Below are 15,572 nucleotides of genomic sequence, written 5' to 3'. Positions count from 1 at the left end.
TTGCAGCAGCCTTCGCAATGTTCTCAATGTATTTATTCCAGTTCATATTACCTGTGAATATTAAGCCGAGGAGTTGAAAGAAATAATTCTCAAGTAGGGAGTTATTTGTCATGGATATCGGTGGTGGAGAGACTTCTTGTAATTGTTAAATAAGAGCAGCTTAGTCTTATTAGCATTAAATGTCACCATCCATTAACGACCCCATTCCACTACGATCTGGATGTCATTTTCTAAAGAATTCAACCATTGTCTTAGATTTGTGTACATCCGTTCTTTCCTCATGCATGCTATAGAGCGTTGTTTCATCAGCAAATATACCCATCTCAGACAAAATATTATCGGGGAGATCATTAATGAATATCAAGAATAATAGTGGTCCAAAGATCGACCCCTGAGACACTTCCGTATTAATGTTATGCTGCTTGGATGAACGTCCATCAATGACAACTTGGATGGTCCTATTGTCTAAGAAGGCTCTAATTATATTTAATATTCGTCCGTATGATTTAATTTTCATTAGAAGCCCTTCATGCCAGACTTTGTCAAAGGCCTTGGATATATCGAGGGCTACAACAATGGCTTCGTCTGCCTTATCTGATGCATGGTGTATACGTTCAGAGATGACCGTTAAAAATATCTGCAGTAGAACGACAATGCCTGTTTGTCAGAAAGAAGATTAGTTTTTCAACACGAATTTTATCAGATAGATGGGCGGCCTATAAAGGTCTGGACCACTTCGATCATGGAAAGTATCAACAAATCGCATATTTTTGGCGCGTTTCTTGGCGCGTACAACAATGGCCATATCCAGAAAACTACTTACTTGCGTTAAATTTAAATGCTATATTCGTTTTCAGCATACCAGAAATTTTAGAAGAAAATGTAAAGGTGAACCAATTAACAATTTACCAAATTTTTTTCAAACGGTCTTCATTAATAAAATATATATCATGACAAAATTATAACTTTTATAATAAAATATATTTATGAACTGTTCTTTTTTTTTAACAACACATAGTTTTTTTTACATAAAAATATAACTTTTATAAAAATATTTATGACTCCGTTTTGTTTTCAACGAGATTTTGTAGGGAAATACTTTTTTAATATATTTATAAACTGTTTTTTTATTTGATCAAAAAACTGTTCATAAATATATTTTTATGTTTGATATCAAAACAGAAATCATTACCAACACCTGATATTTAATTAAAAAAAGAAACAGTGCATAAATATATAAAAAAACAGCTAATAAACTTATTTTTATTATAAAGACTATAATTTTGTTATACAATTCAAAGAAAGACCGCTTGAATAAAACTTCTATATTTGCTTTAAAAACGCAACATTTTATACAGTTTCGTAATCTATACTTTGAATTTGTCTGACGTCACTTCCGCCGGATAGCTTTGTAAACAAAGCAGTGCGACTTCTAAAGAAAGCCACCATACTTATAGAGTAATAGGGTATTGTGATGACTAATCTGTATTAACTCCTAACTGCGAAGCTAATGAATATCATAATACTTAGTTCGCTGCACGTTATCATACAAAAAACATTTATCAAATAATAATTTTTAATTATGTATATCAAATACGAATATATATATATATATATATATATATATATATATATATATATATATATACACGAATATATAAATATTTATATATATATTTATATAAATATAAATATATATATAAATATTTAATATGACGTAATGGAAAAATAAAAAGGTTTTTACAGTCTCTCTTCCATTTTCGGATTTTAATCATGTCAAATATCACTTCAATTCCTTTTGACGGATTGATTGTTGCTATTTCTTCTGATGAGTTAAGGGCATAATAGATTCACTGATTGATATAATAATTAAGGGATTGATTTTGCGAAACAGATACCGTCAAGAATTGTAAAAGTCAACTGGATTAAAGGAATAAATTATAAGATGGTCAACATTATGAATTTTGGAATATAAGATTTTGTCATTTATTCTTTATATAAATATATATATATTATATATATATAAATATATATATATTATATATATATATAAATATACATATAAAAATATATATAATATATATATATATATATATATATATATATATATATATATATAACTGCTTCGTTTACTCACATAAAGTTAATATACGAAAGTATAAATTTATGCGTAAACTTTAAGTATTTACTTCAAAAGTACTCAATACGTAGGTAGAGCTAGTTAGTAATATATATATATATATGTATGTATATATATATATATATATATATAAATATATATATATATATATATATATATATATATATATAGTAAGTTCTACTTACGTATTGAGCACTTTTGAAGTAAATACTTAAAGTTTACGCATAAATCTATACTTTCGTATATTCATTTTATGTGAGTAAATTAAGTAGTTATATATATATATATATATATATATATATATATATATATATATATATATATATATATATATATGTATTTATATATAGGGGGCTCCTTCAATCTTTGACAGACTATGGATACTCACGAAGTGGTGCCTGCGCGTGAAATTTTTGTGGCAGGAGGTGCGCCATCTCCACCCACACCTCTCCTGAGTCGACATTGTTAAATACCAGTGGCAAGTGAAGTGTATGTACAGGACGACTGGAAACAAATGCCGAGATAAGCGGAGAGCACATACAGCACTTAGAATTCTCCAGCCTCAACATTGTTTAACTTCGGTGATCAGACGAAAACCGGTGTGTCATGCCGTATATATATATATATATATATATATATATATATATATATATATATATATATATATATATATATATATATATATATCCATATAAAATATATTTTATATATTAATATGTATTGATAATATTATATATATAATATATACAATGTGTATATATAATATTTATATATAATATATATATAATTCATATGCAATATATACAATATATAAATATAAATCATATATAATATATAAATATAATATATATAACATATATATAATATATAAATATTATATATAATATATAAATAAAATATATATAATATATAGGATATAAATATAATATATATAATATATATATTATATACATATTATATGAATAATCTATATATAATATATATTATATAATATTTATATAATACACACAAATATATATATATATATATATATATATATATATATATATATAGTTAAAATCTTTACTCTGATATAATGTATAGTTTTTTTTTAATGCTGTATTCTTTTAGACAGTTTTCTCTTTTTCTCATGAGTATCATCTTTAAAACTTGTACAATGGATTTTTTTATAACGTTTGAATTATTCCTTCTTTGTAGGTTTTCAGTTTATAATTTTTATTTTATTTTACTTTTTATTATACGTAATTTTTTTCTCAATTTTATGTGTATTTCTTTCTTTTCTATACTTTCCTTTTTTTCTTTTCTTTTCTGTTCTAATGATCTCATTATTTCATAGTGATCCCTATTATATATTTTTTTTTACACAGTGATCACCACTTATCAAGGCCCGGAAGCCACTCAGGGATAAGGGTTATTGCAAGTACATTACGTTAGTGTGGAGATTTGAGGAAGTGTTTACTTAAGGGGGCGGTTCATTAGGAATTTGTTAACGTTGGACTTGAAGACATCCAAGTTGTAGTCCGGTGGGAAGCAGGCAGACGGAACAGAGTTCCACAGGCGTGCAGTTCTAAGAAAGAAGCTTTGTTCATGGAATCCACGTTTTGATTTAGACACAGATATAGAGTGGGGGAAATTTTTCACAGTGGATTCAGTTAGACTGGTGTTTTTCGTGAAAGATTGGCGAGGGGGGACCAGAGATTGGAGTTCAGACGAGCACCTGCCATGGAAATAAAATTTCTAATAATAATAAATAAAATTCTAATAATTACTATTATTTATACATACATATATATACTCATTTTGATTTGCTTTAATCTATGCATGTATGCTTACTTTTTTATTCATAGATATATTTTTAACTTTATATTCTTATATTTAACATTTTTTATTTAATATATACCTTGGTTATTTCTGATATAAATGTTTTTAAGCCATCTTTTTATTTGTAAATGTTATAATATTGGTCTTTCTCTACTAGTGAGTTTCGAAATGCCATGGCCTGAAAAGTTTTTCTCTCCTTTTTATCTTCTTTCCTTATTGATGTGATGATATAATAAAGTTCTATGTAACATCTGGGCAGAAGCTGCTCGGCGCGCCTTATCCAGCCTTGATAGAATTCAAAACGGGCTTCGAATCCTAGTAGTTTTCTCCTCCCTTGAACCTCTTTCCCGTAGAAGAGACGTACCTGTCTTTGCGCTATTTTTATTTTCATGGCAAGTGCTCGACTGAACTTCAATCTATGGTCTCCCCTTAACAAACTTTCACAAAAAAACACGCGACTAGCTACAACTACTATATACGATTTACCTCACTTTTTATCAGTGCCAAACTTAAACACCAATTCCATAAACAAATCTTCCTTCTCATAACTCTCTGCCCATGGAAACACTGTTCCGCTGGCCTACTTCCCGGTTGAATACAACATGGTAACCTACAAACCCAATATAAAAAAATTCTTGTTGAGTCGTCCTCATAAATAATGAAATTCTACTCAATTCACATCATTAACGATTGTTACAATACCACGTTACATTTATTAATTTTATCCTCGAGTGATCTTCGTGCCTTGATAAGTGGTGACTCAAAAAGTAAAAAAAAACAAAACAAATTTTATTCCTCATAACTGTTCTTAACTATGTTTAGTTTTGTCTATCTTGAAAAGGTTGCTCTGTTACCTTCATTATATATATATATATATATATATATATATATATATATATATATGAATTTGAAAACATTATAAACACGAGACATTTCAAACTTCGTTGTTCAACTGATGCGAAAAAGACACACAGGCCTTAATAATAAAAACAAAACAAAACAAAAAAACTATATTAACTTCCTATTATTTTGTTATCTAAGACAATTCCAGTAAAGCAAAATTGACATTAGTATAACACAAGTAATTATTTAAAAAAAAAAAAACATTAAGCAAAAATGCACATTGGGCTCGTCCGGGATTTGAACCCGGGACCTCTCGCACCCTAAGCGAAAATCATACCCCTAGACCAACGAGCCACAGCTGATAAATAGGAACTTGTAGTTTAGTTAAATGCAAAAAAAAATTGCTGAGTGTACCTCAAATATATGTAATATGATTTTAAATAAATGTACACCATATAAGAATCTGGTTTAATGAGATTTTCAAATCTCAGCTTCTTCCGACAACAAAAATACATGCACGCACGCACGCACGCACGCACGCACGCACGCACGCACGCGCGCACACGCACACACATACACACACACAAACACACACACACACATAAACACTATTATAAACACTCATATATATGTGTATATATATATAAACACTCATATATATATAATGCAAATAATACTAATACTACTGCTACTACTACTACTACTACTACTACTACTACTAATATATTGTTATGGCATAGTGAAAAAACACTATACTGTTACTGTTTCAATATCGAGCAAAACCAATTCATTTTTATTTGTAAATAATACATAAAATAATCCCATTAAATAATATATATAAAAAATACCCACTATAAAATAACAGTAGTGTTATAAAGCGAAATAGTTTTCGAAAATAAAATTAGACGGGCTCGTCCGGGATTTGAACCCGGGACCTCTCGCACCCAAAGCGAGAATCATACCCCTAGACCAACGAGCCAATTGATGGAGAAGGGTTTCAACTACTTATATTAAAAAACAAACGGCTAGCTTTCGGATGACGTGGAAGCAGTTTTTCAAAACTACGTGGCGTATGCTGTGGATCAGATTACCGAAAGAAATTGTTTTGTTTTTATTTCTATTTATAAATCTTACACATTTTTATCGTTTCGAGCTGCAGTAAGTATTTTAGTTTATTGTTTATACACAAAACCACAAGTGACAACTAAATATATAAACACAAATAAAGTACTATGTAAGCATACGAGTGTGGTTAAATATAGTAAAAAGCTACGATTTATCAGCTGTGGCTCGTTGGTCTAGGGGTATGATTTTCGCTTAGGGTGCGAGAGGTCCCGGGTTCAAATCCCGGACGAGCCCGAACGTTTTTTCGTATTTGTTTGATGTTTTTTTTTTTTTTATTATTTCTATTTTATTTTTTTTTTTTACTTGGGGGTTACCGCTTATCAAGGCCTGAATGCCACTCGAGGGTGAGGGTCAATGAATGTATGGTGGTAGTTAGCTAATCCTTAATTATGTGATTTTTTGAATAATTTTATACTGTAAATTTTGTCTTACGGAAGAAAACAAAATATATACTTAGACGAAAAAGTAATGACCAGAAATTAATATCGTCGGAAGAAATTTAGAAAACTGTAAATTACATTTCATGTATTTGAAGTTTTAAGAGGGTTATGTCCCGATAGCTCTCGTACGAAGAAGCACGTAAAAATTCGGACTTCAATTGTGATCCTCAGAAAAAAAATTATGCACGTGACTTAAATTTTAACAAGAAGAAATACATTTAAACTTTAAAATAAAAAATAAATAAAATAATTTATTGCATTTTCACTCCAAACAAAGCGCAGTACCACTTTGATGTAGGGGGCTACTATCTGGAACATAATTTGCGAGGATACTATGTAGGGAGTTGAGCAGCAAGATATCTGTTTATATATATATCTGTTTATGTATATATATATATCTGTTTATATATATATATATATATATATATATATATATATCTGTTTATATATATATATGAACTTCTGCATGTCAGTCCAGTTGGGGAAGCAGAAATCCGGGAAGGAATTCCAAAGTCTAGCAGTTCTAGAAAAGAAACTATTAGAGTAGACACCTTTCTGGCATCTGGCGATCACTATTGTGTAAGGGTGGGATTTTGCTGCTTGTCGGGTTTGTCGGGGGGCATTTACGTCGAGGGGATAGAAGGGCTTGTAGTTCGTCAAAGCATCAACCATTAAAATACTTATAAAACAGGCAGAGGAATGCAACATTTCGTCGATGGGACAAAGATTGAAGCCTAGCTGACAGTACGGGACCAATTTGTTTGGTAACTCTCTTTTGAACCCTGTCAAGGAGTGAGAGACAAGTAACAGATGCACCAGTCCAAATGTGGCAACAATACTCCATACATTGGCGAATGCTGTCGTTGTAGAGGTACTAGATACTCTCAGGCTTAAGTAACTTTCTAGCACGGTAGAGAGAGCCCACTTTCTTTGTAGCAGCCTTCGATGTATGTGTTCTTACTCATGTTCCCTGTGAATGTTAAGATGAGGAGTTTGACGAAGTACTTCCAAGTAATGTATCATTAGCCATAGTTGTTGGTGGTTGAGAAGGTTTCTTTTAATTATTAAAGGAAAGAAGCTTAGTCTTCGCAGCATTGAATGTAACCATCCATTTTTAAAGCATGCGATCCCATAATCTCTTACATTGTCATATATAGATACAGAACCACTTCCATTGTTTTCCTCTAGAGCATCTTATACCTGGGATTTAAATTTTATCAAAACAGATTATATTTCAAGTTTTTAACACTAATTTCTACGCGAAAAAAAAAGAAGATGAAATGAGTATAAACCGCCAATTTAAACAGGTGCGTTCTAAACAGTTTCTTAGATTTTTAAACAGTTTCAAATAAATTGTTTCAGAAAAAAAATGTATTTCTTGCGTGAAACAACTTGTAACAGAATCAATAAAAAGTTATCTTTGAATTAAGTCTTTAATACAGTTCCTTTGTTTTTCTAAACGCTTGCAAAAAACGTTCTTAAGAGAAGCTTCATATACGGTACAATCACACGGACACACCGGTTCTCACCAGATCACCGAAGTTAAGCAACGTTGAGCCTGGCCAGTACCAGATGGGTGACCATTTGTGAAGGCTAGGCGCTATATGTACCTTCTGAGAAGGTTGGGCATGGGGCCAGTACCCTCACCCTGTAAAATAAACTCCTCGCTACAAAAACATCTACAAAGTTGTAGATGGCCTATACCCCTCCAGGGCTCAAGGGCCATGGAAGAGAAGCTTCCTTATCTTTTCGTTTGATCTTGTTTCTCTGAATATGATATCAGAAGGCTCTTTCATATTTTGAAATATTCTAGGCCGAATTGAAGTAATTCAGTCAGACGCTGTCTTAAGTTTAAGAGATTGTCATGAATTACCACTGGTCAGCGTAATAGCACCTTCACAATAACAAATCGCTCTCAGTTCCCCCCACCATCTTGTTGCTTTCACCCAAAATTTCTTCACCTTTCTATCCATTAATTCATTTCGTATGAATCAAATTATTCCATCGTTGGCACTGGTTTCTCCGATATAAGTCCCATTACAATTCTTCTTAGAAACACAACGGGTACTTACATAAGGAATCACGTGACGACTGCAAACACAACGGGTACTTACGGAATCACGTGACGACTATTTAGGAAGGGTAATTGTTTTACCTTCCTAATAAAATATATTTGAAGAGCACAGCACAAAAGAACAATACACTTCATTTTTTTTAACAATAACAACTTAGAATATTTATTGGTAGCAGGAACTGGCAGTTCGGAGTGCGAAAAAGGAACTAGGAACAGAAAGTTCTTTTTGAGGTCATCATCGGTCGGTCAGTACTGTGCTAATAGCAGTGGTCTCCAGCGGAGGCCATCGATGCTAAAGCAAGATGTCCAGTGGACCGGGGACGAGAGAAGAGGTGTTGTTTGGCTGAAGGTCCGGTTCTGACTTACTGACGTTTCCCCAAAACTTTAGGCAGCAGATGAATCAATGCGCCCTGTTAGCTGATAGGTTAGCCTGTGGCCAAAGAACTCAGAAGGGGGGGGGGTATTGATTCACTAGAGAAAATAGTTCTCTGTAACTGCACCATCTGCAGATATCCTTAGGTGAAAATGTTTCTGTGGAACGAATTGATTTTGAACTTGACAGTTTGTGCCGTTAACTACTTAGCCACCGTCATCTCCTTTTGTATCTTTTGACACCGAGAAATACTTACGTGTCTCTTCATTTCACTTTGTGGCCCTTTCTTATTCTTCTGCTTGTTGTTGGTATTCTTCTTTGTATTTCTTCCTTTTCTTTATCTTGTTGCCTCCACCTTCTTTTTGCTTATTTTTCGTTATGAATAACAACGGTTTTTAAAAATAATAATGCAACGTAATATAACAGGAAATAATAAGAATGTGATTTCTTTTTTTAACGTAAATTAATTTTTGAAAGCATCAAAGATCGTTGTATAACAAAAAAAATCGCGACGAATTTGGTAATAAAGTCTGTGAAACATCTTTGCAGAAAAACCCTTTAAAAAAGCCTCTTACCACAGAATATTTAAATGACTTAAAGTATTCGATTGTTAGTAACCACTTTCAATTTAGAGAGGAAAATCTATGGAACAATCTGCAGCAAAATCAGTCACGTTATAACACTTTTTATTTATTTCACAGTTTTTCTCCAATGAAATCAATCTTCTCCACAATCGCTGCCATGTCTATAGTTGTTTGCCGCCATTAAATATCGATTGCCGATGACGGAATTTTTTTTAAGAAAAAGTGTGAAATAAAGTGTTAGAAACGTTAAAACTTTATGCATTTCGTAGAGAATTTCATTTTTATACGTTTAGCATTAATTATTTGCTGTTTTTATTTATTTATTTAATTATTTATTCATTTAGTTAGTTATTACTTCCGTGTTAGCGAGCGTTTACTGTACTTTTACCGATTTATGTTTTGTTTGACCGAAAAAAGGGTGTTAATGAAAGTGTGAATATTTGAATTCATCCCAAATATTATGATCCATTTTCTGGTTTCATTTATTTAAAAGTTTAAAATGATTGTTTATCTTTCTTTGTTTTTTTTTGTTTTTTTTTCGAAATGTATTGCTCATAATAACAGTCATAATAGTGCATAATAGTCTTGAACAGATACTCTCATTTAAACAAAAATAAATTTAGAGAAAACCCTGAAAATAAAATTCGACTAAAAAGCAATACCGACAAAAATCGCTGAAGATTTTTTTTATCGACATAAAAATAAGGTAATGAACTACGAAAGATGTTCAAAAGGTAATATCTTCTATTTTTTTTTATTTCATCCGAATAGACCCAGTGGAATTGCAAATTGCATTGTTACGATGACTAAACTTCTGCATCAGTGACTTGAAAGATATTGACGATGTGAGGCTTGTTGCGGACCAGGATATAATAATACCCGAACTCGCTACAAGAAAATAATGAAACAAATGGAATTGAAGGAAACAAAAACTCAATTGATGGATAAGATAAACGTGCCGTTTATTTACTGTTGAAAAGATGAATGTTTTAGATATAACATGTGTTCATGTCCGCGAGGGTGTAACCAGCGTTCGTTGCGGGACTGGTGTTGTAGAAAGAAAAGGAAATGTGTGTTCATCTCAAGTTCGGGTCATTATCGTTTGTTCGCGCGTGGGAAGAGAAGTGAGTGATGTAGTGGAAATTGGAATGGTAGTCCAGCGTGTAGACAAAGAAGAGGATAGAGAGTTGACATCAGTTAAACTGCGCGCCATGTTAGAAGTCAGCTACGCGGTGGTGTTCTCAGGGACGAGTAGTAGATAGAGAGAGAAAGAGTGTGATTGTGTACGTACGGTCTGTTAGCTTTTTGCCCCACATAGTAGCAAATGGCGTGAGGTACGCGGTCGGTCCGTAGACCGACCAGCTCGAAAGCTGGGCCTAAAAGGAGGAGCCGCTTATTGCTCTTTCTTTTATACTCGTTTCCGGAGTGTCTTTTGCGCATGTGTGTATTTCCTTTGAAAGCGGAAGTGTCGTCCTTGTGTGCGTACGTGTGCGCGTGTGTGAGTACATGTGTGTAGTTAGCGTGTGTGTATATACACGTGAATGTGAGTATATGTACGCAAACGTGAATATATGTACGTGTGTGGACGTGGGCGCGTATGTTTGTGTGCGCGTATGTATGCGACAAGTAATATAGCTGGAAATGTGAATGTGTGTTTGTGTGAGACTAGGAAAGGCTCGCACAGGCTCTAAGAAAGTAACCCCTGTTATGAACGTGCGTCAGAAGCAAAGATGTGTCATTAAATTCCTCCATGCAGAAAAAATGTAATCAACCAACAATCATCGGCGCCTGTTGAATGCTTAGGAAGTGGATGCATTTGATGTTAGCAAGGTTAAGAGATGAGTTCGTTGATTTCAGAGTGGTGACAGAGATGTGAGTGACTTTTACGACCGAGTCATCAAAAACGCTATAAAACGGTGCATTGAGAATGGTGGTGACTATGTAGAAAAATAAATTCTGGAGCACAAAAGGTCCATCGTGTATTCACTTTTTGTGAGGACTCATTTTCATAGTTGTTGTTTCGACACGTTTCAGCCGACTCATCCTCTGGCCTTCTTCAGGTGATTGACCGCAACAAGATACACAAATTATTAAGCCTCATCTCAAAAGTTCCGAAAATAAAACAAAAGTGAAATAATATATAAAAGGTCGCTCATTTTCATTGCAATACTTCCGTCTTCGTAGCTCAACATAGACTTTGAGATTTAAAATGGGACTTTAAATGCGATTAACAAGTCGTCGGCAGTGAGACGTATTGCGCTACTGTTATTAGGGACAAAATTTTAAGGGAATGGTGTTATTTCAATCAATAAATTTTTGTTTGAGCCGAAATATATTAATCAGAATTTAAACATTAAAAACCGCAAGAACTTTCTTGTTAACGCGGTATTACTCGTTGCTTAAAAAAATAAAAACATACTTTCCTATAAACGTATCACTAACAATTGGCCTGGGCGACAACGCCACGCGAAACACCGTAATGAGAAAAAGCGTAGTTATCATAAAAAAAAAAAAAAGAAAAAAAAAAAGAAAAAAGAAAAAGAAAAAGTAAATAAATAAATAAATAAATAAAATAAAATAAATAAATTATAATAAAATAAATAAATAAATAAAAAATATAATTATTTATTTATTTGCAAAACAAAACAAACCATTCTGCAGAAATCAAAAAACTAATAAATAGTTACAAATTATCTACAAAATGATCAGAGAAAAATTAATATTTGCACAACTTTTGCGGTGGATTAACTTGTCTTGACACCGCTGCGAAAAGCGGACATAACTAGCCGTTAAAATGTGGCAATCGTTTTGGGAGCTAACCGTTTCAAATCTAAAATAAATATCCCCCTTTACTTGCCACCCCGCAAAGGTATAGTTAGACACAAGGTCGGTTTTCAATGTAGGAAAATTTAGCTCCACAAAAAGGATATTATGAATAGGAACAAAACTAAAAATTTTCTCAGTCTAGAAAGATTTCTCATTCATTGACCGAGGACAAAACTGCAAAGTGTAGTATCAGAACACAGCAGGTATTACCCTTTGCTCTTAACCAAAAGACCAATTTTATCTCCCATTAATTTAAAAGTTGTTCATGAAATAAATAGACAAAATAAGAAAACCTAAAGGTGTTCATTAGTATTTATAGTTTAAGTTTACTATATATACGGTAATTCAATGTCTTATATTTTATCAAAGAATTAAATAAAGAAACCCTGTCAGTCTTTTATTATATTCTCTGTCTATTCACTCATTCTACGTTTTCCCAGAAACTACTGGTCTGATCTGGCTGAAATTTTGCATGGATCTTTGTTATTATAAGGCTCAACGAATTATGTGTTATGGTACCCGTTCGACATACTTTATAATGAGTAGTTCACTAGTTCATGCAAACTGAACACAATCTTAATCGTGTTCACTCATCAGCTTGGCATAAAAGCACTAATTCGAAATAAACGGGGTATAACTTCTGTCCGTGTGTGATGGATTAAAACAGTATTGTATTTATCTTATTTATTCAAATTTAAAATACATAAGAGACACCTTGAATCAAAACTGACACTTTGGTCTCGTCCGGGATTGGAACCCGAGACCTCTTGTAACCATTAAAAAAATAAAGAAATAAAAAAGTAGCACACACCTAGACCAACGAATTTAAATACAACTAAAATTTATTCACTGAACTTATGTTCACACACACACACACGCACACACACACACACACACACACACACACACACACACACACATACACACATACACATATACATATATATATACATATATATATATATATATATATATATATATATATATATATATATATATATATATATATATTCATTTTGGATGAAAATCAACAAGCTTGATAAAATCGTGGCAGTTATTGTCGCCAAATGAGACTTTCCTAATGTAACTTGATACACGATATAATATTCAAGCACTTTTGAAAGCGACTTCCACGTCATTCAAAAAACTGGTGAAAATTGTTTTTATTTAAAATATAAGTGGTTTTCCAGTAAAAAGGCCGGCTCGTTGGTCTAGGGGTATGATTCTCGCTTTGGGTGCGAGAGGTCCCGGGTTCAAATCCCGGACGAGCCCGTTTAATTTTATTTTCGAAAACAATTTCGATTTATAACATTACTGTTAATTTATAGTGGGTATTATTATATATATTATTTAATGGGATGATTTTATGTATTATTCACAAATAAAAAGGAATTGGGTTTGCTCGATATTGAAACAGTAACAGTATAGTGTGTTTTTTCACTAACACTATATTAGTACTACTACTACTAGTAGTAGTAGTATTGCGCTACTGTTATAAGGGACAAGATTGTAAGGGAATGCTGGTTATTTCAATCAATAAATTTTTGTTTGAGCTCTTCTTTTTAAGTTCTCTTTTTTATTCTGAGAATTGATTATCTATATATTTATACGATAGCCTGTGTGTGTGTTATTTATTTTCTGTGTTACGCTTACACTTCAGCCGTTTAATTGTTATGAACTTTCATGTCTTGAAATAAATAATTTTACCAAGAATTCTTCATAAGTTTTGATTTCGGTTTCGATTATTGCTGATGGCACTTAAGTCATCTATTTTTTTTTATAAATAATTTTATGAGGAATTCTGCATAAGTTTTGGTTTCGGTTCGATTATTGCTGAAGGAACTCAAGTCTATATATATATATATATATATATATATATATATATATATATATATATATATATATATATATATATTAGCAAAAGTACCCGTCGTTGACTGGGGTAAAAAACAGCCTACAGAAAATGGACTCTGATTTATGAAAGTATGATAGGTTATGAAAAGGAAGGGTGTAAAGAGGTAGCTTCGAATTTGGGTGTATCAAAACCAAAGCAAAATATGATGAAAGTAAAAATAAAATAGATAAACCCCATAATTTATTATACCATACCTGTTCACACTGAAACACTTATCACAATATTCTATGGATCTATATTAAAAAACCTTGTTAAACTTTGTGACATATTTCCATTCTATGGCGGTCAGGTGCGAACGAACACCCCATAATTTTATTATACCATATTTCTCCAAACTGAAACATAATTATCAAAGTATACTTACCCAGATAGATATGAAAAGTCTTTATTAAAGTTTGTGCCTATTTCCATTCCATGGAGGCCAGGCGCAGACGCAGACCCCACAATTGTATTATACCATCCCTATTTAAGTTAAAACATACTTATCAAAGTATTCTTATGTACATCTATATCAGAAACACTTGTAAACGTTTTTTTTTAATTTTTTAATTTTTTATTTACATAATTTTAATGAATCACCGTTATGCCAGATCAAACATACCCATTCCTGTGTCTCGATACATATTTTATCATTATATGTAATCAATTTTAAAAAATAGTCAACCATATAGGAGCATATTCGTGACCACACACACACACACACACACACACACACACACACACACACACATATATATATATATATATATGTGACCACACATATATATATATATGTGACCACATATATATATATATATATGTGTGGTCACATATATATATATATATGTGTGGTCACATATATCTATATATATATGTGACCACAATAATAATCAGAGCGTCTCCATTTACACTGAACTTCTACAGAATGCCAATATCAGTATATTACATATGAATGAGTCCACCGTGGAATTTCCACAGGTCCCGCTAGTCCGTATTATTTGAATTGTTCGGATTATTGTTCTCATCTTGAGCGTTATTTTCACAGCGCTTCAGTCGATGTAACCTCCGACCTTCTTCAGGTGTATTTTTTTAAACACAACCGTCTTTTCGTCAAACTCGGGAATTTGCATGGAATTTCAAACGGAGATCTTTATTTAATTAACAGTAGAGGATATCATGCTCTCGTTCAGATAATCATGACTGGGTAGAAACCTTTACTAATTCGATTCACAATTGTATTTTGAGTGTCTGTCGCACTGAGGATTAAACCTTGAAAACACAGAGGAGTGTAATTTACAACTGAATTTTACCAAGTACTGCATGTACTACGCCATGGATCCTTGCGAACAATTTCGCTTTATACTTTTGAGAATGACAATAAAAGTGGCGGCGTTAAAAGCCAAAAACAAACAACAAAAAAAAAAAACAAAATGAGAAAGCATTACAAACAAC

The 15,572-nt window shown here is 32.2% G+C and overlaps 4 non-coding genes across 4 annotated transcripts; 2 read left to right on the top strand and 2 right to left on the bottom strand.

Moving 5' to 3' along the window:
• Positions 1-5,086: 5,086 nt before the first annotated feature.
• Positions 5,087-5,158, bottom strand: Trnap-agg (transfer RNA proline (anticodon AGG)). Its single transcript has one exon. It is a non-coding gene; the product is annotated as a tRNA-Pro (tRNA).
• Positions 5,159-5,711: 553 nt separating this feature from the next.
• Positions 5,712-5,783, bottom strand: Trnap-ugg (transfer RNA proline (anticodon UGG)). The gene has a single exon. It is a non-coding gene; the product is annotated as a tRNA-Pro (tRNA).
• Positions 5,784-6,091: 308 nt separating this feature from the next.
• On the top strand, positions 6,092-6,163 carry Trnap-agg (transfer RNA proline (anticodon AGG)). The gene has a single exon. It is a non-coding gene; the product is annotated as a tRNA-Pro (tRNA).
• A 7,263-nt stretch (positions 6,164-13,426) lies between these two features.
• Positions 13,427-13,498, top strand: Trnap-ugg (transfer RNA proline (anticodon UGG)). Its single transcript has one exon. It is a non-coding gene; the product is annotated as a tRNA-Pro (tRNA).
• Positions 13,499-15,572: the final 2,074 nt, after the last annotated feature.

The sequence above is a fragment of the Euprymna scolopes genome, chromosome 1 (assembly GCF_053919585.1).
Source record: "Euprymna scolopes isolate OS-2025 chromosome 1, ASM5391958v1, whole genome shotgun sequence".
Lineage (NCBI taxonomy): Eukaryota > Metazoa > Mollusca > Cephalopoda > Sepiida > Sepiolidae > Euprymna > Euprymna scolopes.
Note: the sequence above shows the minus strand (reverse complement) of the source record. Positions and strands in the feature narration are given on the sequence as shown.